Source organism: Rana temporaria, chromosome 11, assembly GCF_905171775.1.
Source record: "Rana temporaria chromosome 11, aRanTem1.1, whole genome shotgun sequence".
Lineage (NCBI taxonomy): Eukaryota > Metazoa > Chordata > Amphibia > Anura > Ranidae > Rana > Rana temporaria.
In genome coordinates this window covers 105,759,878-105,785,544 of record NC_053499.1, presented here as the reverse complement: position 1 = coordinate 105,785,544, position 25,667 = coordinate 105,759,878, and the positions used below count along the sequence as shown (strand labels likewise).

Sequence of the window (25,667 nt, the reverse complement as noted above, 5' to 3'; positions counted from 1 at the left end):
ATGCCTCTGGCTGTACTGTAGTAGGGTAGGAAAGCATTTTAAGGCACACAGTTATTCTTAAAGTTACCCTTTCCTATCCCATCCCTCTCATTCCACCATGCCATTATACTAGTTCCAGTACTTTTTGGTCCCATTTACCCAGTGGCGTCTCCAGCTTTCATATTTAGGGGGGGGGGACAGGGACAAAAGTAGGGGGGCCAACTATAAAATGCAAATATATATATATATATATATATATATATATATATATATATATATCCCTTTACTACGATCCCACAACAGGCCCTTTCACATGTTCTGCAGTGAGCTCCCTTCCAACTATACTGGGGCCCCCCAGGGTGGCAGAAAAAAAGAGATATATGTCACCAGCACACCAAGAAAATATAAGGGTCCAAAGCAGTGGGAGAACTTTCAGGGTTGCAAAGGTTGTCTTGCCACCTTGGCCTGGTGTGGGGTTCCCCAGCTGTCCTGTCCCTGCTATTGACAGCGCTGGTCTGGCATCTGTCTCCTTGGCAGCGGCGGCAGTCTATTAGGACCTAGTGCTGGTGACATTATGGGTGCATGCAGGGGAAGGCTGGCACTATTGGTTATAGAGAACTGAGCCCCCAGCTGGTCACCTAGCAGCAGTAATAATGCTGTATAACCTTCTCTGTTGACATGCTGATCGGGATGTGATCCAGGTAATGCTCCCAGTCAGATCTAATAAATACAGTATTTATTAGCATCAAGAGTACAACTATATATATATATATATATATATATATATATATATATATATATATATTCAAACGTATGTTCCGCAGCCAAGTGGGCTCTATGCCTATAAAGTGTGGGCTTTGATCAATAAAATCTCTGATATTTAACACTAGGATTTGACTGGGAGCATCACCTGGATTGCATCCCTATTAGCATGTCAGAGAAGGCTCCACTGCTGCTAAGCAACCTGCAGGGAGCTCAACTGTCTACAACCAATAGAGATGGGTTTGGGTGTGTTTGAAATCCCACATGCCCGATCCCGCCAGGAAGCCAACACTCCACAGTGCTAATCACAGCCAGTGAGACATTTCCTGAGCTGTGCAGCAGCGGACCGGGAAATGTCTCACTGCCTGTGATTAGCGCTGTGCAGTGTGGGCTTCCTGGCAGGCTCTGGCATGTGGATTTTTGAACATGCCCAGCCCATCTCTAACAACAAACTGTGCTGGCCCTCCTGTACATCAGCCCCATAAAGTAATCAGCTCTGGGTTCCAATGTGCTGCCGCCGCTGCCACGGAGGCAGAGACCAGCGCTGTGAATAGCCGGGACAGGACAGCGACTCTGGTTATTCCAGCACTGGTCCACACTGGGAGGATTCCCCCATCCACCTATAATGTGTAGATGGGGGAATTGGATAATTTCTTATTTTTTTTCATTCAACCTAATAACCTAAGAGCTCAGACCAGCCATAGACAGTTTAAATCTCAGCTGGTTCAACAGGAACTGGCTGAGATTTGAACCATTAATGAGCAGATTCTCTTATGATTATCACTAGTGGTTGCTGTATAGCCACTAGTGATAATCGCTGTTTGTCAGGAGAATACAATTGCTGGACAGGAGGGATATTCCCCTGTCAGCACTGTCTGTGTTGATGGGGGAATCATGCAAGTTTCTTTCCTGCAATCTGTGGATGTAGGAAAGAAATTTGCACTGTATATTACCTGCCTAACTAAAAGTGTAACAGAATGGCCCGTGACACCCAGAGACTTTTGAAGGATGGGGGGTACTCCTGTGCCAGCGTCACTAATGACTCTTGGGTCTAGGGTCATCCTGTGCCCCTTTTGGGCATAGGGTGACTGAGAAATGATAATGATAAATTACATGGGATGGGACATTACTGATAATTCATGTTTTGCAGGATATCTTGAAATATTACAAGTTGTTAAAGTCTGACTCCAACAGGTCAATAGAGCGTTTTCATTCAATGTGGGGGACACATGCTTTCTCTAGTCGTCTTCCAGGATGGCACCCTGAGAGATGACTGACTTCTCCTGACAGGAAACACAATCAAAAAAGAGGTTAAAAACCCCGCCCCTTCCCGTGCTCCTCAGTTCTTGATTGTGTTTCCCCACAGCGAAACGTTTATTTTTTTCTGACCTAAGGCCTGGGGCTGGTGGTCTCCCCCTGGGAACTAAACTGCAGGCACTGGTAGCCTTTGGGTTTGGCGAAAATTTTCCCTTCCTAGGGGGTCCCTTTTGTGCTCAGGGGGGCCTCACCATGTGAGCTGAAGAACCCCCCTGAGTGCTGGAGTCTCCTGGGGATAGGTGGCTATCCTGGAGCTCCAGGGGCTGATCCACTCTCTCCCTGAGCATTCCCCTTACCTTGGAGGTCTGTGGGTCAAGCTCTCTCCGGTGGTGGGGGCCTTCTCTGCGGCTGGGGCTGTGGCTGGGTCATCCTGGAAGCGTCATTGCCTTTTTTTCGAATTTGGCGCCAAATCCGGCGTCTCTCAGAGCCGGCGGCGCAGGGCAAAGACGTCACGCGCGCGCGTGTCACTTCCGGGTCGGCTCAGTAAAGATGGCGCGCACCAGCTCCGGCACACCAGTCTCGGCTTCCCCATCTACACCGGAGACACCCGTACACACACGGCAGCAGCCGGGAGAGAGCGGCGCCTTCATCCTCACGCGATGGAGCGTGAGGTCCGGTCATCAACGACCCTGGCTGCGGAGGTGACCACTGGGGGTGAGTCTTCCTGGATGCAGGTATGGTGGGCTGGGACTATGTAATTGTTCCCCGGTATTTACAAACTGCCTGTGTACCCTTTTTTCCTTAGGGGAGGAATTCGTTGCTCAGGGGGGTGCTAGTCGTTCGGTTAAGGACACTAGTCGCTCCAAGAAATGTGGCTATTGTAGTTGCAAGCTACCCTCAGATTATTCCAAACCCTTTTGTGCCAAATGTATTGTTAAATTAGCAGGGAAGGAGACCTCTGAAATTCTGAAGGGTTTTCTTGAGGTCCAATCTGAGATGCTCTCCACACTCAAGGAATTTCATGTGTCTTTAAAGAGCAAAGAACCTGAAACTTCCGTCGCAGGGCCCTCCTCTCAGGAAAGTTCTTCTTCGCATATTTTTAGGGTCCGCCAGGAATCCCTCGGGTCTTTAGTATCTGACTCAGAAGACTCAGAAATTCCTCCTCAGGGGGAAGGTTCTGTTGGTCAGGCGGAGGAAGAAAATGAGGATACTAGGGCAGGCAGATATGTCTTTGCTGCCGACGATATGGAAGGTCTCCTTGAGACAGTGTATGCCTCTGAGGAGATTCCACAGCCTATGGAAGAAATTTCCACACAGGATAGGTTATACCAGGGCCTGTGTAAACCTCAGGCCAAAGCTATTCCGGTACACCAGTCCCTTAAGGATATCATCCTCAGGGAATGGGCAGAACCAGAGAAAAAGCTTTTAAGATACAAGACCTGGAAACGGCGTTGCCCCTTTAAGGAAGAGGAGGAATCTAAGTTTTTTAAAATACCTAGATTAGATGCTCCACTCGCGCAAGTTTCCAAGCAGTCGGACCTCTCCTTCGAGGATACAGGCAACTTGAAGGATCCCATGGATCGGCGGGCAGAGACCTCCTTGCGTAGGGCTTGGGAAGCTAACGCGGCTGCCTTGAGCCCCGCCTTAGCTTCAGCCTGTATTGCTAGGAATGCTAATTCTTGGATCTCCAAGTTGATGGAACATGTGTCCCAGGGTTCAGAATCTAAGGAGATTCTAGAATCCCTTCAGCTCATAGGGAGCGCAGTAGCCTTTTTAGCAGACGCCTCAGTAGAGACGGTGCGTTCTACCGCAAAGACAGGAGCCCTCCTCAACTCTGCCAGAAGAGCAGTATGGGTCAAGATGTGGAATGGGGACCTGGCATCTAAAAACCGCCTTTGTGGTCTTCCCTTCGAGGGCTCCCTTCTCTTTGGTACAAGCCTGGATCAGGCCCTGACTAGGTCCTCAGAAAAAGGGGTGCATTTTCCTTCTAAGCCTAGACAAAACAAGAAAAAGTTTTTTCGAGGCCCCCAAGGGGGGTTTGGAGGTAAGAACCGTCCCTCAGAGAAAAAGCCCCCTTACAACAGACGTTGGGGTGCTGGGAAAGAAAAACAAAAAGAAGGTATCCTTTTTTCCAATCCCAAACCCAGCGACAAGGACTCTAAATGACGGGAAGGTCGGGGGAAGACTCTCCCAGTTCCTTCCCAGGTGGGAGAATGTTACTCAAAGTCCCCATATTCTCCAGATTGTAAGGGAGGGTTACAAGCTAGAGTTTCGTCAGCTTCCCCCTCAAAACTTTATTTTGACTTGCTTACCCAAGGACCCTCTCAAGTCAGCAGGCCTTCTGCAAAATGTCGCAGAACTGGCAAAGCAGGAAGTCATAGTTCCAGTCCCTGTGTACCAGAGAGGGTTAGGAGTGTACTCCCACATCTTTGTGGTCCCCAAGCCTTCAGGCAAATTTCGATTGATTATCAATCTGAAGCCCCTGAATACCTCCCTCCTCCACAAGAAGTTTCGAATGGAGAGTATTTACAGCCTCAGGAGGCTTCTACTGAGAGAGGTATTCATGGTCACCATCGATTTAAGAGACGCGTACCTCCATGTCCCAATTTTCTTGGGTCATCAGAGGTTCCTCAGGTTTGCGATCGCCTCCGCCCAGGGAGTGCAGCATTGGCAATTTGCTGCCCTCCCTTTCGGACTGGCCTCCAGTCCAAGGGTCTTTACCAAGGTCCTGGCGGAGGCGATCGCGTTCCTGCACCTACAAGGGATAGCGATAGTTCCCTATCTCGACGACTTGATACTATACAATCAGTCGAGATCTCCTTCTTTCGGATCTGGCCACTGTGATGACTACCCTCGAGTCCTTGGGTTGGATCATCAACAAGGAGAAATCCTCACTCCTTCCAGAGCAAAAAAAAAAAACTCTATCTAGGGTTTCTGATAGATTCCTTGGAGGGGAAGCTCTTTTTACCCAACAACAAGATCCGGGGTCTCATGTCAGTGGTCAGATCAACGTTAGAAAGAGCAGAATCCTCCTTCAGGGACATCATGAGAGTTCTAGGTCTAATGACTTCCTGTATTCCAGCAGTCCCGTGGGCACAGCTCCACTCCAGACCACTCCAATTTTTCCTTCTTTCCTCCTGGGACGGAAAGAGGGAATCCTTAGAGGTCAGCGTCAGTCTTCCAGATCCAGTGAAACTCTCACTGGGCTGGTGGCTCATCCCACAGAACCTGCAGCTGGGTCTGTCGTGGGGTCAGACCAATCCGGTCAGGATCACCACAGACGCCAGCTCTTGGGGGTGGGGAGCACATTTGGACGATCTCCGCGCCCAGGGTACCTGGAGCCAACGACAGAAGGGGGCCTCTTCAAATTTCCGCTAATTATTAGCGGTCGGAGAGGCTCTGAAGGCATTCGAGGAGAGAGTCTTGGACCGAGAGGTCCAGATCATTTCCGACAATGCGACCGCGGTGGCCTTCCTCAACCATCAAGGGGGCACCAGATCCCGCACCCTTCTGGAGTTGTCCCTAGAGATCCTGGGCTGGGCAGAGCAGAGGATTCTCTCGCTCTCGGCGGTACACCTGAAAGGGACCCTCAATTTGGAGGCAGACTATTTAAGTCGCCATCCCATTCTCCAGGGAGAATGGGAATTGAATGCAGAAGTCTTCAGTCTGATCTGCCAACACTTTGGCAGTCCAGAGGTGGATCTCTTCGCCCGCAGGGCAAACAGGAAAGTGAAGAGATTCTTCTCTCTCTCCCGAGAGCACGGCTCGGAGGGGGTGGATGCATTGGCACAAGTTTGGAGGTTTCATCTAGCCTATGCCTTCCCTCCTTTGAACCTGATTCCGAGAGTCCTACAGAAGTTAAACCTAGCTGTAGGGAAGTTTATTCTCGTCACACCGTGGTGGCCCAAGAGGGCCTGGTTTCCCGCTCTAGAGCGAGGGTCAGTGTCACCTCCCCTCCTTCTCCCTGTTCGGGCGGACCTTCTTCGTCAGGGTCCGATTTATCACCCAGAACCCGGCTTCTTCAAGCTGACGGCCTGGTGCTTGAGAGGCGGATCCTGAGGGAGAAGGGCTGCTCCAAGAGGGTTATTGACACGCTTCTAGCCAGTAGGAAGGTAGTCACTAGGCGTATTTATGCCAAGACCTGGGGTATCTTTTCTCGCTGGTGTTCAGCGAGACAGGTTTCCCAGCAGGAGACCTCAGTCATCTTGGAATTTCTCCAAGATGGAGTTGACAAGGGGTTAGCCACAAGGACTCTAAGAGTTCAGGTAGCAGCCTTGTCATATTTTTTGGATAGACGTCTATCCCTGGACCCCCTGGTCAAAAGGTTTCTTATAGCCAGAGACAGGTTGTCCCCAGTTCATATCTCTAGGGTTCCGCCCTGGGATCTTTCTTTAGTGTTGAATCAACTTACCAAGGCTCCGTTTGAGCCAATTGACACTATCCCCATCAGGTTACTCACCTTTAAATTCGCCTTCCTCTTGGCAATCACGACGGCCAAGAGGATAGGTGATATGCAGGCGCTCTCTATTAAGGAGCCATTTTTTCGCTTATTTGAGGACGGGGTCATTCTAAGTCAGGACCCCCTTTACCTTCCTAAGGTAGTGACAAAGTTTTAATAGGTCACAGGAGGTAATCCTCCCTTCTTTTTGTTCAAATCCCCAGAATGAAGGAGAAGCTTCCTTTCATTGTCTGGATGTTAGACGATGTTTACTAGCTTACTTAGAAAGAGTTACAGTCTTTAGACGTTCTACTCATCTATTAATTTGTTTTTCGGGTCAGAAGAGAGGCCTTCAAGCATCCAGAGCCTCCATTTCAAGGTGGATTAGGCAGACAATTTCCTTAGCTTATGTACAAGCCGGCAAGGTAGCTCCTAAGGTTAAAGCACACTCCACACGATCACTAGCAACCTCCTGGGCAGAAAGGGCCGGAGCTTCGGTGGAGCAGATTTGCAGAGCAGCGACGTGGTCAAGTCAGAACACGTTCCTGAAACATTATAGAGTTGATCTACTGTCACCTCAGGACTTGGTTTTCGGGAGAAAGGTCCTGCAAGCAGTGGTCCCGCCCTAAGGTAGGCCTGAAGCTACTTGCTTCTCTCTCAGGGTGCCGTCCTGGAAGACGACTAGAGAAATGACCAGTTACACTTACTGGTAGCTGTATTTCTGGTAAGTCTTACAGGACGGCAGGCCTACTTCCCACCCGAGTGATACATTTTTGGTTTGTATTATATTTTTGTGGTTTGTTTCCCGTGCACTGGTGGGTTCATACTTTATCTCAAACTGAGGAGCACGGGAAGGGGCGGGGTTTTTAACCTCTTTTTTGATTGTGTTTCCTGTCAGGAGAAGCCAGTCATCTCTCAGGGTGCCGTCCTGTAAGACTTACCAGAAATACAGCTAACGGTAAGTGTAACTGGTCATTTTGAGGTGTTAATTGAGTCTGCTCCTAGACATTCCATTGTGTGATGCTAATACTGTTTTGTGTCCATTGTGCTAATTAGGTCTGCTCCTAAGACCTGTTCATTGTGTATGCTAATGACACTGTTAAGATGTGGAATGTGACTTATCAAGCTGTAGTAATTAACCCCTCTACATGCGGAGCCAGGCCGTCTGGGTAATGAGTAGTAATTAACTCATCGGAATGTCATTATCTAAAAGAATGTGTATGAAGCCCCCCATTGTGTGATGTGTGGGTGGAGTGTGTCTTTGTCCCTGTGATTAACTGTAACATGCTTGTACTGTATATAAGAAAGCTAAGTTACCATTAAAGGATTCATTCATTCATTTTGGAACCAGTACCAGAGCTTGTGTTGTCTCGGTTATTCTGGGAAATGAAATGGGTCGTGTCTGATGTCTGTCGGACTGTCGGATAAGCTGTCGTGGGGCGATGGAATGGAATATCGTAAACGGTGGTGACCGTTACAGAACGTAAATTGTGAATGTCTTGAAAGAACAGGAGAGGGGGAGGGAGACAGATGGGGGAGAGAAGGGATGGAGATAATGCAGTTCAGTGATTACAGTGTACTGCAGTCTGCAGTGCACACACTTACCCACGGCCCAGGCTAGAATCTCAGGCATTATTCACACACATGCTGCTGATTTTCATATTTCCTGAACACACATCCCCTCTCTTCAGATACAGCACATTGAGATAGTGTGGACGGGACTAAAAGGAGGAGGAGCTGTATTCCTCCCTGCTCGTATGTGAGGAGAGTGGGGGGGGGGGAGGTGGCTGGACTCGCTGGGCTGTAAAAGCGTGTCTTAGACTGACACTCGGCTCAGCTTGCAGTCACCACTCTCGGAATTTACAGGCTGGTTCTCCTGTCCTAAGGACGGGAGAAATCAGTCTGTTTTTTCAGTAACTGAGATGAAGGCTTGGGCCCCCCTCCCCCACAGTGCTCATGGAGTCCTTTCTGCAACTCGCTCTTCTCCGTGCCAATGAGGATGCCGGGGAAGGAGTAGATTGGGCGGCTGTGGTTGTGTGAATGCTCGCATTATGCAGTGTCAGCGAGCAGAGGAAGGGGGAGGAATGCCCCGCAGAGCTGACTGGGGACGCTCTCCCTCTCAGGAGAGACTGTTACTCCAGCGGCGGCCTGAGAAAAAAAAAAAAAGCACATGGTGGGGCACAGCATAATGTTGAGGGGGTCAGGGCCCCCTCTGGGCCCCCCCCCCCTAGAGTCACCTCTGCATTCACCTGTCAGTCTTCTTCACTGTGCAGCCTGATTGAGCTTAGGCTTTGTGTACACTGCTGCTGGTAAACGGACATTTAGGAGCTGTTTTGTTCAGGTGCCCCTGAACTCACCTCTGTTATCTTATCAGTACATGCACACAGGGTAGTTTATAGTAGTTTCTAGGCAGTTTAGTGTAGAAGCATTTTTTTGGAAAGCAAAAAATATATTCAAGACGGATGGATGTTCAGAGGCATTTGAAACGCCAGATGCCTGTAACAGCTTGGTAACTTGCGTTTAGCGCCATTTCGTTAACAGGCATTTTACATTTTTGACTATTTAAAAAAAAAATGCAGCATTTAAACGCAGCAAAATGGACATTTTTAAATGTCGGTTATTATTTGTCAAGTTAAATCGTTCAGGCGAGGTTGTAATCATCCCGGATGTCTGCTGAAAAAAAAAAATATTAAAAGTCAGCAGCTACAAATACTGCAGCTGCTGACTTTTAATATCGGCACACTTGCCTGTCCTGGAGTCCAGCGCCGTCCGCAGCAGAGGATGAGCGATCGCTCGTCACTCTGCTGCCCCCCTGCCATCCTCGGCGAGGGAACCAGGTAGTGAAGCGCTCTGGCTTCACTGCCCGGTTCCCTACGGCGCATGCGCGAGTCCCGCTGCGCCTGCTGATTGGCTCCCGCTGTGCTCTGGGAGCCGAGTGTTCCCAGAACAACGGGGGGGGGGGGGGGGTAGGACGGGAGGTGACGTCCTGCCCGCAGACTGTGGCCGGAAGTGGGTGCAAATACCTCTCTTTAGACAGGTATCTGCACCCCCCTCCCCCTGAAAGCTGTCAAATGTGACACCGGAGGGGGGGGAGGGTTCCGATCAGCGGGAGTTCCACTTTAGGGTGGAGCTTCGCTTTAAGTAAGTCTCCCTGCCTGTCCACACGTGCACAGTACAATTCCACCTGTGGAAAAATACTTTTTTTTTCTGGTCACACACTCAAGGCAGTGGTCAACATTCTAATATTTATAGAACACTTTAATGCCCTGAACCAGTTTGGCCTTTGCTTTGTCATTGGGTAGGGAATTGAATTTGACTCTGGAGCCTCTCATCCCCTTCTTGCACGTATGACTGATTGTGAACTAATCTGGGAGGAAAGCAGTTTCTTCCCATTTGTCCCCAAACTAATCAGTATGCCCACAATTGTGCATTTTCCCAAGCTTGAGAGGGGAGTCCAGTTCCTGCGTGACTTATTTAGTTTCCATTGCCATTTCCTTAGTAGGCATTCACCCAGCTTCAAGTGTGTTGGGGCATGATCTAACAAAGTAAAGGAGTAGATGGTGGCTGAAAAAAAGATAAGGGAGGGCACTCTGCACAATAAAGAGGTAATCGATTCTTATATACATCTTGTGTTTGGGTGAATAGAAAGTAGAGTCTCTATCTCGGGTATGAAGAGTCCTTCAACTATCTAGTAGTTGATGGTTATGAAGTAAGGCATTGGCCTTTCTGTTATTTGGAAAAAGACAAGTGGAAGCCCCCCTTTGATGCATCCAGTAGAGAGTTTAGGTCTAGATTGCAGTCACCACCCACTATGAGGATGCCATCTATATGTTGGTCAACCTGGGACAAGCATGCTTCTAGACCTGATCCCCAAGTATAGAGTGACTAATGTTACTCTTTAGCTACAAAGTAGGCCCTTCACAATAAGTAGACAGATCTCGTCATCTGAGATCACCTGGTGTTCTGTCCAAGAAAAATGTTTGGAAAGGAAGATGGATACCTTCTTTTTACTTAGAAGTTTGAAAGGAGCTGTGGTACACCGTCGAATCTATAGTTTCCTAATTTTAGAATCTTGTCTTTATGGAAATGTGTCTCCTGAAGAAAAATAACCCGAGTTATAAGGTTTTAACTGTCATCTTAAACTGGAAAAATCATAGAATAAAATGTATTCTTTTTAGTAGGGTTGTCCCGATGCCACTTTTTTAAGACCGAGTACAAGTACCGATACTTTTTTTCCAAGTACTCGCCGATACCGATACTTTTTTTTTCAATGTCATGTGGCAGTTTGACAGATGGGGACTGATAGGTGGCACTGACAGGTGGCTGGCACTGATAGGTGGCACTTGTGGGCACTGATAGATGGCACTAATTGCACTGATAGGTGCCACTTGTGGGCACTGATTGCACTGACAGGTGGCTGGCACTGAAATGCTGCGAAAAAGGACACTGAATTTATAAAAAAATAAATGCTGCAATGCCCATCTTGGTACACCCTACACTTAAGATGTCTGCTGCTTACTGCAGGGTGTACCAAGATGAGTGTAGGGACATTCAGCCACTGACACAGACCCCTCCCCCTACAATACAGACCTCCCCCTTACAATATAGACCCCCCTCTACAATACAGATCCCCCTCCCTACAATAGACACCCCCCCTACAATAAAGACCCCCCCCTACAATACAGATCCCCCCCCCCACTTCAGACCCGTAATGCTGTGCACCTTGGCTGCTCAGATGACCAGCGGGCGGCATGACGGGGAGGCAGTGACACACAGGATGAAGCCTGGCTTTGCGGGGGGGGGGTCCATCGTCACACCCGTGACACAGCCGCGGCTCTGACAAATCTCGGCTGTGACTGTCTCACAGTCACACAGCCGAGCAGACCGCAGCCGCCTCCCCCTCTATGTATACTACAAGTGCTGTGCGCCGTGCACTTGTAGCATACACAGAGGAGGGGGAGGCGGCTGCAGTCTGCTCGGCTGTGTGATTGTGAGACAGTCACAGCCGAGATTTGTCAGAGCCGCGGCTGGGTCCCGGGTGTGTCGACAGACCCCCCCCGCAAAGCCAGGCCTCAGCCTGTGTGTCACTGCCTCCCTGTCACCGCCATGCCGCCCGCTGTCTCCACGCTGTCCTCTTTAGTCGCACTGGCCTGACACCCCCCCCCCCCCCCAGCATGTGCTGCCCGCCCCCTCTACAGCCAAACTCCGCCTGCACTCCCCCCGCCCTCTCCTGCCTTCCCCAGACACTGACTCTTCTCCTGCCACTCTACATAAAAATAAAAATAAAGTATCGGGAAAGCATCGGGAGCATTTGCGCGAGTACAAGTACTCGCGCAAATGCTCTGTATCGGTCCCGATACCGATACTAGTATCGGTATCGGGACAACCCTACTTTTTAGTTACAGTGAAAGTACTTTTTGTTAAAAAAAAAAATATAGTCCTGATCAAAAGTTTAAGACCACTTGAAAAATGGCAAAAAATCATGTTTTACAATGTTGTATCTTAACAAGGTTCCAAGTAGAGCTTCAACATGCAACAAGAAGAAATGAGAGCGAGAAAAAACATTTTTTGAGCATTCAATTTAATGAAAACAACGAATAAACTGAAACAGGCTGTTTTTCAGCTGATCAAAAGTTTAGGACCACACCTCCAAAAAAAAACTAAACCCCCCCCCCCAAAACAGAAATCCAACTTCCAAACATGAACTCAGTAATGAGTAGCTCCGCCGTTATTGTTGATCACTTCAAAAATTTGTTTCGGCATGCTTGATGCAAGCGTTTCCATGAGGTGAGTGGGAACATTTCCCAAGTGGTGAAGACAGCCGCACGAAGGCCATCTACTGTCTGGAACTGTTGTCCATTTTTGTAAACTTCCCTTGCCATCCATCCCCAAAGGTTCTCAATTGGATTTAGATCAGGGGAACATGCAGGATGGGCCAAAAGAGTGATGTTATTCTCCTGGAAGACGTCCCTTGTCCTGCGGGCATTGTGTACTGTAGCGTTGTCCTGTTAAAAAGCCCAGTCGTTACCACACAGACGAGGGCCCTCAGTCATGAGGAATGCTCTCTGCAACATCTGGACATAGCCAGCGGCTGTTTGACGCCCCTGCATTTCCTGAAGCTCCATTGTTCCACTGAAGGAAAAAGCACCCCAGACCATTATGGCGCCCCCTCCACTGTGGCGTGTAGAAAACATCTCAGGTGGGATGTGCTTGTCATGCCAGTAACGTTGGTGTCAGGGATCGGATGGGAGACTAATTTGATGAGGTCGGCCTCTCTTATATCTCCTGTCCTGGCTCCGCTGAAGGTGAGACAGAGGAAGCCGAAGGACAAGAGGGACACGAGTGCCTGGAGCAGGAGGTCCCGGGTGAACAGCTTGGCAGGGTTCAGAGGCCTGGAGCAGACTGTGATGAGCTGTGCAGGAACAGGTAACAGCCAGGCAGGTAACCGGGGGTTAACAGCAACCAGGAACATAGACAGGAGCAAGGTCTCAGGGATAGCCAGGTTCGTCAGCAAGCGGGCAGTGAGGTACCAAATCATAGACGGAGCCAGAGTCATGAACGGAGCCGGGTCAGGGATGGGCATCAGTACAGGAACAGCACACAGAGCCAAGGTCAAGAGCAAGCCGGAGCAGAATACTGGGAAGACACACAGGATCAGAGCAGGATTCAGGAACACAGCTGAAGATCAGTCAGCAAAGCACAAGAGCCCAGACTCCCTTTAACCACTTAACCCCCGGACCATTTTGCAGCTAAATGCCCAGGCCAGGTTTTGCGTTTCGGCACTGCGTCGCTTTAACAGACAATTGCGCGGTCGTGCGATGTGGCTACCAAACAAAATTGGTGTCCTTTTTTCCCCACAAATAGAGCTTTCTTTTGGTGGTATTTGATCACCTCTGCGGTTTTTATTTTTTCGCTACAAACAAAAATACAGCGACAATTTTTTTTTGCTATAATAAATATCCCCCAAAAACATATATAAAAAAAATTGTTTTCCTCAGTTTAGGCCGATACGTATTCTTCTACCGATTTTTTTTTTTTTTTTTTTTTTCGTGACTGCGACATTATGGCGGACAATTTTGACACATTTTTGGAACCATTGTCATTTTCACAGCAAAAAATGCATTTAAATTGCATTGTTTATTGTGAAAATGACAGTTGCAGTTTGGGAGTTAACCACAGGGGGCGCTGTAGGAGTTAGTGTTCACTTAGTGTGTGTTTACAACTGTAGGGGGGTGTGGCTGTAGGACTGATGTCATCGATCGAGTCTCCCTTATAAAAAGGATCACTCGATCGATACGCCGCCACAGTGAAGCACGGGGAAGCCGTGTTTACATACGGCTCTCCCCGTTCTTCAGCTCCGGGGAGCGATCGCGACGGAGCGGCTATAAACAAATAGCCGCACCGGCGTCCCGGATCGCTCCCCGAGGGAATCCGCACGCAGCGGAGGGGGTCCCGATCGGACCCCCCACCCGCTAGAAGGCAAGGACGTATATATACGCCCATCTGCCTGTCCGTGCCATTTTGTGGACGTAAATAGTTGTGCGGCGGGCATTAAAGGGTTAAATAGGCTGTCTGGCACCAAACGGGATTAGGCTCGTACGTGTGCGCTCGCGTCTGTGCGCATGCGTGCCCGCAATTGTGAGCTCTGGCGCGCATGCCCGCACCTGTGTGCCATTCTATGGAAAAGGCTATGCGCTTGCACACGTCTGTGTGCAAAACGTCTCACAGGAGTTCCCTGACAGTTGGAAACCATCAGGACCATCAAGGTTAAAAAAAAATTCTCATCAGAGAATAAAACTTTCTTCCACCTTTGAATGTCCCATGTTTGGTGCTCTCTTGCAAAGTCCATACGAGCAGTTCTGTGGAGTTCAAGGAGACAAGGTTTTTGAAGACGTTTTTTGTTTTTGAAGCCCTTCAGTCTCAGGCTCCGTCTGATGGTCATGGGGCTGCAGTCAGCACCAGTAAGGGCCTTAATTTGGGTCGAGGATCGTCCAGTGTCTTGATGAGAGACCCTGCTTATGCAGTTCAGCAACCCGACCACGTTCAAAAAGGGAGAGTTTTTTTTGTCTTTGCCTGACAGAAAATGACAATGAATCCACATCTTTGCACAGATTTGGCCTTTTAACCAGTTCCCGACCTCCACATGTAAATGTACGTCCACAATATGGCACGTACAGGCACATGGGCGTTCATGTACGTCCTTGCCTTTACCGGGTTCGGGGGTCCGATCGGGACCCCCTCCGGTACATGCGAAAGGCCGGGAACGGTGTACGGGCGATCCGGGATGAGGGGGCGGCTATTGGTTTCCAGCCACCCCCTCTCGATCTCCCCCGGCGAATCAGCTTCCTCCTGAGTCCGCCCTGCCTGTGTAACTGTAAACACAGGCAGGGAGGAAGTGACGTTTTCTCCCCTCTGGCGGTCTTTTCGTCCGGTTCCAGAGGAGAGAAGACGTATGTACTGTGAGTTGCACCAACACAACACTGACACAGCACACATAGGCACATAACCCCCCCCCCCCCCCCGATCACCCCCAGATCACCCCCTGTCACAGTGTCACCGATTGCAGTGATCATTTATTTTCTGATCACTGCATTTAGTGTCAGTGTGACAGAAAAAAGTGTTAGGGCAGTTAGGTTTAGGCCCCTTTAGGTCCAGGGTAGCCCCCTACCCCCCCCCCCCCCCCCCAAATAAAGGTTTAACCCCTGATTGCCCCTAGAGTTAACCCTTTCACCCCTATTGCCAGTGTCACTAAGCGATCGGTTTCTGATCGCTGTATTAGTGTCACTGTTGCCGCTAGGCAGTTCGTTTTTTTTGAGGTTCGCCGCCAGGTTTATATAGCGTTAGGTACCCCCATAAATAAAGGTTTTAACCCCTGATTGCCCCTAGAGTTAACCCTTTCACCACTGATCACTGTATAAGTGTCACTGGTGACGCGGTTACAGTAGGTGAACCCGATTTTGTGTCAATCTCGCTCTCTTTCTCAGCGAGATTGAGCACCTACGAGCCCCATCGCGGGAGCCAGCGCCGAGCTGGCTTGCCGCGATGGAGACAGAGCCGTCATAGAAGCGACGGGAGATCCGACTTGGATTCCCGCCAATTCTACACGTGTGCGGCGTTTGTTATGAATCCTGAAGGGGAAGTCCCCGCCGGATTTTAAATAAAAATCCGGCATGGGTCCCCCCTCAGGAGCATACCGGGCCCTTAGGTCTGTTATGGGTTGTAAGGAGAGCCCCCCTACGCCGAAAAAAACGGCGTAGGGGGTCCCCCTACAATCCATACCAGACCCGTATCCAAAGCACGCTACCCGGCCAGCCAGGAAGGGAGTGGGGACGAGCGAGCGCCCCCCCCCTCCTGAGCCGTACCAGGCTGCATGCCCTCAACATGGGGGGGTTGGGTGTTCTGGGGCAGGGGGGCGCACTGCGGCCCCCCCCACCTCAGAGCACCCTGTCCCCATGTTGATGAGGACAGGGCCCCTTCCCGACAACCCTGGCCGTTGGTTGTCGGGGTATGCGGGCGGGAGGCTTATCGGAATCTGGGAGCCCCCTTTAATAAGGGGGCCCCCAGATACCGGCCCCCCCACCCTAAGTGAATGAGTATGGGGTACATCGTACCCCTACCCATTCACCTGCAAGAAAAGTGGTAAAAACACAAATAAACCACACAGTGTATTAAAATATTTTATTAGTCTGCTCCGGAGGCCGCCCCCTGTCTTCTTTATTAGCTCTTTTACCAGGGGGGGGCTTCTTCTTTGACGTCTTCGGGTGGGTGGGGGCCGCCGTCTGGTTCTCTTCCACCGCCGGGGGGGGGTGGCTTTTAAAAAAGCCCCCACCCCCCCGGCGGGTTTCCTCCGGCGTCTTCGGCGGGGCTCTTCTTCTTCCGCTATCCCGACGGGTCTTCTCCGCTATCCGGGGGGTCTCGCCGCTCTCCGCTGTTGACTCGTCGCACCCCGGTTCTTCGTCTCGCAGTCCGGTCCCTTCTTCCGTGCTGTACGTCTTCTTCCGCGCTGTGACGTCATGTTCTTCACTTCTCTCCTTCTCCCGATGTTGACTCGCCGGTCCTCCTCGCTGAAATGACGGATGCGCGCCTTGCATCGGACCTATATAGGCCTCACAGTCCCATCATGCTCTGTACCTACCCATGTGATACCTACCCGCGACCCACGGCTGGGCACTAGCAGAGGACGTACCTGTACGTGCATGTGCCCAGCAGTGCCATTCTGCTAACGTAAAAGTGCAGGAGGCGGTCCTTAAGCAGTTAAGGATAAGGTAAACAGGCCATCAGAGGGGATCTGGAGCCTTCCTAAAGCCCTTTGTTTTGCAGTTGACACCATTAAGGATTCCATCCATCAGACATCATGTCTCACTCTTCTGCTGGTACACATGCAAAGAGTGCTATGGCTTAAACAGAGTTGCCTTGTAAGAAACTGTTGACTGGGTTTCCTTTTCATTGAGAGCGTTTATTTGGGGGATGACTTGGATAAGTACATCCAGAAGAATTAAGCGTCCTTCGTTTAAACGTTCTGCCTCTCCGTCGCCTGGAACCTCAGCCTCCAGGCACTCGCAAGAGGAAGGCCCCCAGGGCCAGAAGAAGTCCTGGGGACAAAAATCTGCAAAACACAAGTGGGAGGGGGGGGGGTGGAGGCTCCTGCAGTTTTCAGGACCCTGGCAGAAGGAGATCCAAGACAGATGGGTTATCTCCATAGTTTCTCTAGGTTACACTAGACCAGTTGCTATCGCAAGGGGTGATCATAGACCATCTCAAGGAATTGAATTTTACTCAGATCTCTTTACAGTACCCAAACCCAACGGGGATGTCAGACGCATTCTCAAGGGTCTGAACCAATTTCTAAACATTTACTTCTTTCCCTTGGAATCAATTCGGTCAGTAGTGTCTTCCCTTCGGGGAGGAGAGTCCTTAGTGTCAATAGGCATCAAAGATGCATATCTCCATTGTCCAATTTTCCCTGCTCACCAGAAGTTCCTGCGATTCGTGGTGGAGCAGCGACACTTTCAGTTTGTGGCCTTGCCCTTCGGGTTGGCCACTGCACCACAGGTTTTTACAAAGGTCCTGGCTCCACTATTGGCAAGGCTAAGAGCCCAGGGTATAGTGGTAAAGGCATACCTAGACCTATTGCTGATCAATCAGTCCGTAAGGGGTCTGGATCTGAGTGTAGCCAGCACGGTCAGGTATCTGGAGCATCTGGGTTGGAATATCAACCTAGAAAAGTCATCATTAAAGCCAGTAAATAGACTGGAGTACTTGGGTCTAGTGGTAGACACAGCCCACAAGAAGGTGTTTTTACCCCAGGTAAAAGTCTGCGCGATAAGAGATCTGGTGCACATGGTCAGGACAAGGAAAGGGCCTCCCATCCGTCTCTGTATGAGATTGTTAGGGAAGATGGTATTCGGAGCAGTCCCTTATGCTCAGTTTCATTCAAGACAAAACAGTATCCTGTCTACCTGGAGCAAGAGAAGCCAGGATTTGAATTGTCCATTGCGTTTGACTTCGAGCGTACGCCAAAGTGGTGGCTACTAGCCGAGAATTTGCATTAGGGGAAAACCTTCATACCGTTTGCTTGGAAGATAGTGACGACTGATACCAGCCTTGTAGGCTGGGGAGCAATGCTAGAAGAAAATGCTGTTCAGGGGGAATGGTCAGTGTCAGAAAAGAACTTGCCCATCAACATTTAAGAAATTCGGGCAGTACGCCTGGCCCTAAGAGCTTGGTCGGGCAGGCTATGGGAATACCCTGTCAGGATTCAGTCTGACAATGCCACGGCAGTGGCTTATATCAATCACCAGAGTGGCACCAAGAGTCAGGCAGCCCAGAAAGAGGTGAAGCATTTTCTGGTTTGGGCAGAGGAACATGTTCTTTGCCTATTTGCGGTGTTCATCCCAGGGGTAAAAAATTGTCAGCCAGACTTCTTAAGCCGCCAGCCATTGCTCCCAGGGGAATGGTCCCTACATCCAGATGTCTTTCTGGCCATTTGCTGGAGATGGAGTACCTCGGATGTGGATCCTTTTGCATCCAGGTTTAACGCAAAACTTTATGTCCCGAACAAGGGCCCCGCTCGTTTGCGGGACAGATGCATTACTAACCCCTTGGGATAAGTTCTCTCTGATTTATGCATTCCCTCCAGTTCAGTTGCTCCGGCTTCTGTTGCGCAGGATCAAAGGGGAACAAAAACCGGTGATCTAGTGGCCCAGGAGGTCTTGGTATGCGGAGATCCTGAAGATGGCGGTGACAGATCCTTGGGTTCTATTAGCCAGCCAGGGTTTGCTGTCACAAGGGCCGGTATTCCACTCTGCCTTACAAACACTGAATTTGGAAGCTGGGTTCTAGAGCTATCTACTATAGGGTATGGAAGGCATATGTTTCTTGGTGTGATAACAAGGGATTGCATCCTCGCAAGTATAGCAGCATTCTATATTTTCTACAACTGGAAGTAGAAATTAAGCTAGCCTTGAGTACAATTAACCACTTAAGGACCGCCTCATGTACATATACGTCAGCAGAATGGCACAGGCAGGCACATCCACGTATATATACGTGCCCTGCTTGACGTGGGTCGGGGGTCCGATCGGGACCCCCCCCCAGTACATGCGGCGGTCCCCGTGGCTTCAGGAGCGATCCGGGACGACGGCGCGGCTATTTTATAGCCGCTCCATCGCGATCGCTCCCCGGAGCTGAAGAACGGGGAGAGCCGTGTGTAAACACGGCTTCCCCGTGCTTCACTGTGTCGGCTCATCGATCGCGTCATCTCATTTATAGGGAAGACATGATCGATGACGTCATTCCTACAGCCACACCCCCCTACACTAGTAAACACATACACAGTGATCCCTAAATGTTACAGCGCCCCCTGTGTTTAACTCCCAAACTGCAACTGTCATTTTCACAATAAAGAATGCAATTTAAATGCATTTTTTGCTGTGAAAATGACAATTGTCCCAAAAATGTGTCAAAATTGTCCGAAGTGTCCGCCATAATGTCGCAGTCACGAAAAAATGGTATTGTGCAATATGTTTTTGGGGGATATTTATTACAGCAAAAAGTAAAAAATATTGCATTTTTTTTCAAAATTGTCGCTCTATTTTTGTTTATAGCGCAAAAAATCAAAACCGCAGAGGTGATCAAATACCACCAAAAGAAAGCTCTATTTGTGGGGAAAAAAAGACGCCAATTTTGTTTGTCGCACGACCGCACAATTGTCTGTTAAAGCGACACAGTCCCGAACTGTAAAAACCCCTTGGGTCTTTAGGCAGCATTTTGGTCCGGGGCTTAAGTGGTTAAAGGTCAAATCTTGGCCTAGTCAGTTTTTTTTCCAAAAACCTCTTTCTTCTCATGCCCTAGTACAGGGCTCAAAATTTCAAGCCCTGAGCTACTAGCCAGGCCTCAAGAGTTACTCGCCACCAGTTGCCCCACCCTGAGGGACCTGGCACTGGGCACAGACCAGAGGGACCTGGCACTGGGCACAGACCAGAGGGACCTGGCACTGGGCACAGACCAGAGGGACCTGACACTGGGCACAGACCAGAGGGACCTGACACTGGGGGAAGACCAGAGGGACAGGGAACTGGGGGAAGACCAGAGGGACATGGCACTAGGGCAGTCCAGAGGGACAGATGGCACTAGAACCAGGTCTCTTCCCCATTCTCTTGCTGTCGCCTCTGCAACCCCCATCCATCCTTCTCTCTCTCCTATTCATCTCGCCATCAGGAGCCTGTGTGTGCGGTTCCACACTTGCATGTCCCCTGGGGGCAGACCAGAGGGACGGAACTGGGGGCAGACCAGAGGGACAGGGAACTGGGGGCAGACCAGAGGGACAGGGCACTGGGGAAAGACCAGAGGGACATGGCACTGGGGCAGTCCAGAGGGACATGGCACTGGGGGCAGACCAGAGGGACATGGCACTGGGGGCAGACCAGAGGGACATGGCACTGGGGGCAGACCAGAGGGACATGGCACTGGGGGCAGACCAGAGGGACATGGCACTGGGGAACATCTAGAGGGACCTGGCACTGGGCACAGACCAGAGAGACAAGGCACCCGGGACAGTCCAGAGGGACAGGGAACTGGGGGAAGACCAGAGGGACAGGGAAGTGGGGGAAGACCAGAGGGACATGGCACTAGGGCAGTCCAGAGGGACAGAACCAGGTCTCTTCCCCATTCTCTTGCTGTCGCCTCTGCAACCCCCATCCATCCTCCTCTCTCTCCTATTCATCTCGCCATCAGGAGCCTGTGTGTGCGGCTCCACACTTGCATGTCCCCACTTCTCCCTTTCATTCATGCTGACAGTGAGGAGAGGAGCTGCAGCACAGCGGGAGAGAGTACAATCCAGCACCGAGATCCACACACCTGCATAGCCATTGACACCACAGCACAGCGCACACTGACACCGCACAGCATACTGAGACCAGTCTGCTCACACTGCTCTGCTCAGGCTGAACTGCTGGACACTTACAAAGAGCGTGTAGAAATTCATTTTTTACTCCACCTTATTTCCAGAACTCTTTAGGTATTAGATGTGCAAACAATAAGGTGAGAACACATCTAATACCTACTGAGAGTAATGGAAACCAGGTGGAGTTCAAAATTGAACCATGCCATTACCTGGAGGAATTGGCATTTAGGGGGTTAAAACAGGCAGGGATGAAATGTGTTATCACCTCCTCTGCCTGTCACTTTTCAGTGGAATGGCAGTGCCTGCTGCAAATGAATACAAGTCTTTGGGCTCACACTGGGGTACTGCCAGTTTTCCACAGTCATAGTCCCTCAGGTTGTACATTTTTGCTGCATTTTCTGGAATTGCACCAAAGATGCAGGATTCAGGACATTTTGTGCAATTTGAGAACATGCGGTAAAAATGTGCAACCTCTATGGGAATAGGGGCAACATGCAGGAAGACAAACTGCAGGATACCAGTGTGAGCCCACATCATAACACCTGGGTAGTGTCTGTCACAGGCTGCTAGAAAAAAAAATGTTTTAGCTGCAGAGAGGGGGAGGGTGGAGAAGCTCACTTACTTTACTTGTCCCAGGAAACTCACTGCATTCGAGCCGACTGCTCAGATTGAACTTCCCGCCCACACATCTTCTTCACAGGCTGACCAGAGTGTGGGCGGGGAAAGAGAGAGCATCCTCTGCCAGCCAATTGTGTGGAGGAGGGAGGGGCTGGGCTCTGTAACACAGACTGTCGGCTGTGAGACAGAGAAGACATCGCTGCTCACAGTGCTGGATATAGCTGCCGCACTCGGCCAGTTCAAAAACTGTGCATGTGTGGTCCTGAGCTGGCGACAAGGCAGCCTTTGCAGAGCATATCAGAGCAGCCCAGGGGGAAAATGCATCCCTGTCCCCTGGCCCAGCCCGCCCCTGCTAAGTGTAGGTACAGATTGGACTGTTTGTCATGCAAAACAATCATCACTCGCCCCCAGCTTAAATCCACTCGCCAAATGCTAGCAGGCGAGTGGAAATTTTGAGGGCTGCCCTAGTACAAGCCTTTATGCAAGGTGTAACACACATAAATTCACTGGTTAAATCGCCGATCTGCCCATGGAATCTGAATTTGGTCTTGTTGGTCCTTCAGGGTCCTCCCTTTTGAGCCGATGTGTGATGTCCCTTTTGAGCCGAAGTGTGATGCCCCATTACCCATGATCACAAGGAAGCTAGTATTTTTGGTTGTGGTAACTTCCGCAAGAAGAGTCTCGGAGCTGACAGCGTTATCTTGCAGGGAAACCTTTCTGGGGGTTCACAAAGTCAAGGTGGTGTTATGTTCCCGGCCCTCTTTTCTGCCTAAAGTCGTTTCCAGTTTTCATTTGAACCAGGATAATTGGCTGCCTTCATTTTTTCCAGAGCCAAATTTGGCAGAGTCATTACATTCTCTCGATGTAGTAAGAGCAGTTAGCTTCTATCTGGAAGCAACTGCTCAGATTCGGAAAATGTATGCATTGTTCATATTGCCAGGAGGTCCCAGCAAGGGGACAGGCAGAATCCAAATTGTCCATCTCTAGATGGGTTCATCAGATTATTACTCAAGCTTATGATCTACAAGGGAAAGTTCCGTCTTAGAGCGCACTCCACCAGGGCAGTTGGCACTTCTTGGGCAGTGCGTCACCAGGCCTCCATAGCTCAAGTATGCAAGGCCGCAACTTGGTCATCTGTTTATACGTTCACAACATTTTACCAAGTGGACGTGGGTCAACAGAAGGATGCCGCCTTTGGATGCAGTGGCCCAGATTCAAAAAGCAATTGCGCCTGTGTAACCATAGTTACGCAGCGCAATTGCTTACTTGCCCCGGCGTAACGAGTTCTCCTGATTCAGAGAGCTTGTTACGCCGACTACAGCCTAAGATATGCGTGGCATAAGGCTCTTATGCCCTCATATCTTAGGCTGCATTCTTACGCAGACCGCTAGGTGGCATTCCCGTAGTGGTCAGCGTAGAGTATGCAAATTGCATACTAACGCCGATTCACTACGGTACGCGCGCCCTGCGTACGCAGTTTACGTCGTTTGCGTACGGCGTGTTTAGCGTAAGGCTGCTCCTGCTAATAGCAGGGGCAGCCAATGCTAAGGATACCCGTCGTTCCCGCGTCGCAAAATTTAAATTTTACGTCGTTTGCGTAAGTGAATCGTGAATGGCGCTGGACGCCAGTCACGTTCACTTTGAAGCAAATGACGTCCTTGCGACGTCATTTACCGCAATGCACGTCGGGAACGCGGGAACGCGCCTAATTTAACTGATTCCTGCCCCCTACGGGATCATTTACATTAGGCGCCCTTACGCCGGGCATTTTGGAGAAGCGCACACGCAATTTACGGAGCTACTGCTCCGTGAATCACGCGTAGCGCAAGAAATTTACGGAGGCGCAGCGGCAAAACGGTGCGCTGCGCCTCCGTAATAAAGGGGCAAGTCCTACCTGAATCTGCCCCAGTGTTTTTGAGGCAGCAGTATAGGACCTCTTGTCTGACAGACATCTGCTTTATTTGTTGGTGTCTTTTTCCCCTCAGATGGCATTGCTTTGGGACATTCCATGTAGTAATTACTGGTGCTCTGTGTCCCGTGGTGTACTAAAAGAAAATGGGATTTTTATAACCGCTTACCTGTAAAATCCTTTTCTTGAAGGTACATCACGGGACACAGAGGTCCCTCCCCTCTTTTGGGATTATTATGTATTGCTGTGCTACAAAACTGAGGTACTCCCCTTGTGGGGAGGGGGGGGGGGTTATATAGAGGGGAGCTTCCGGTCTTGATTATGCCGGTGTCCATCACCTGAAGGTGGCCCATAACCATGTAGTAATTACTGGTGCTCGGTGTCCCGTGATGTAACTTCAAGAAAAGGATTTTACAAAAATGTTATAAAAATCCTATTATCCTAGGTGTCCATGCACACTACTTTAGGCTATTAGCATTTTTTGAGCTTCAGCATCTAAGAGCAGAAAACAAATTTGTTTTTGTAGAGTTTTTTTTTTTTTGCGTTTTTCCCAGCAGAAAAAAAACGCTACTTCTAAATGGTACTAAAATGCATTTTTTTTCATATACTGCAAAATGCTTATAAATGTTAATGCTCCTAAAAAGCTTCTAAAAGCTACTGAATGCTACTAGAAGCTGGCACAAAATTATTCCCAAGCTTTTTTGAGCTTATGAAAAATACTAGTGTGCATGGAGCCTAAGGCCTCGTACACACAGTCCAATTTGTTGTACGACCGAACGTCTGATTTTTGTCAAAAGTGCGTTGAAGGATTTTGTCTAGCATACTAATGATACACAAATTGTCGTTTGACAAAAACACGAACGTAGTGACGTACTATGAGAGTATAAACAGGAAGTTAATTTCCCAAGCGCCACCCTTTGGGCCCCTTCTGCTAATTTCATGTTGGTAATAGTTTGGTGAGCATTAATTGGTGATTTTCAGATCATACCAAACGAATGCCTTTTAAAATATGTTTGGAATAATTACATCAGTATCGTCAGCAAAGCAGCTGATGAGACTGTGCGCTGCATTTTGACATTTCATCAATTGCCGCATTACGAATGTTAATTCTAGATTACGAACAGTAGTTTACCGTAGTACAGTGTTCCCCGGGCCGCGGACCGGTACCGGTCCGTGGATTAAATGGTAGCGGGCTGCCCGAGGAACTTTAATTTCACTGTGGCGGCCGAGGCGCAGAGCATTGCCCTCCTGCCCTTTGTGTGACAATAGCGAATGAAAATTTGCTATTGTTACACTGATCCTCCTGGCCAATCAGGGAGCGGACATAATGCAAGCTGCCCGAGCTGCAAGGCTACGCTACACAGCGTCGCAGCCGCCCGATGAGAGCAGAGAGAGAATTACGTCATCTCTCCGCCCTCCCCCTCTATGCATTCTCGCAAGCGAACGGCTCCCCTCACATTCCCACCCTGAGACTGTAAGTACAGTGGGCACTGCGGAGGGACATGCATATTGTTTTATACTGGGACATTTTTTTTTTTTTTTTTTTATACTGGGACATTTAATTATTTTTTTTATTAAATGTCCCAGTATAAAAAAAGGATTAAATGTCCCAGTATAAAAAAAACAAAAACGATTAAATCATTTTTTTTATACTGGGACATTTAATCATTTGTTTTTATACTGGGACATTTAATCGTTTTTATACTGGAACATTTAGGCCCAGATTCTCAACCGAGATACGACGGCGTATCTCTGCGTTGAGCCGTCGTATCTATGCGACTGATTCTTAGAATCAGTTACGCATAGATTTCCATTAGATCCGACAGGCGTAGATCCGACAGGCGTCGGATCTTAAGTGCATTTTTTTTTTGGCCTGCTAGGTGGCGCTTCCGTTGAAATCCACGTTGAGTATGCAAATTAGCTAGATACGCAAATTCCCGAACGTATGCGCGGCCGACGCAGTAAAGTTACGATGTTTACGTTAGGCTTTTCCCGGCGTATAGTTACCCCTGCTATATGAGGCGCAGCCAATGTTAAGTATGGCCGTCGTTCCCGCATCGAAATTTTAAAAAGTTACGTCGTTTGCGTAAGTCGTCCGTGAATGGGGCTGGACGTCATTTACGTTCACGTCGAAACCAATGACGTACTTGCAACGTCATTTGGAGCAATGCACACTGGGATATTTTACGGACGGCGCATGATACACGCCCCCTACCCGCCGAATTTGAATTCCGCCGGGTGATTTACGCTACGCCGCCGCAACTTACGGAGCAAGTGCTTTGAGAATACAGCACTTGCCC

At 49.6% G+C, this 25,667-nt stretch overlaps 1 protein-coding gene across 7 annotated transcripts in view; it reads left to right on the top strand.

The window, feature by feature from the left end:
- Positions 1–25,667, top strand: part of DUS2 (dihydrouridine synthase 2) — a 901,714-nt gene that overhangs the window by 692 nt on the left and 875,355 nt on the right. The gene's annotated exons all lie outside the window — the stretch shown is intronic.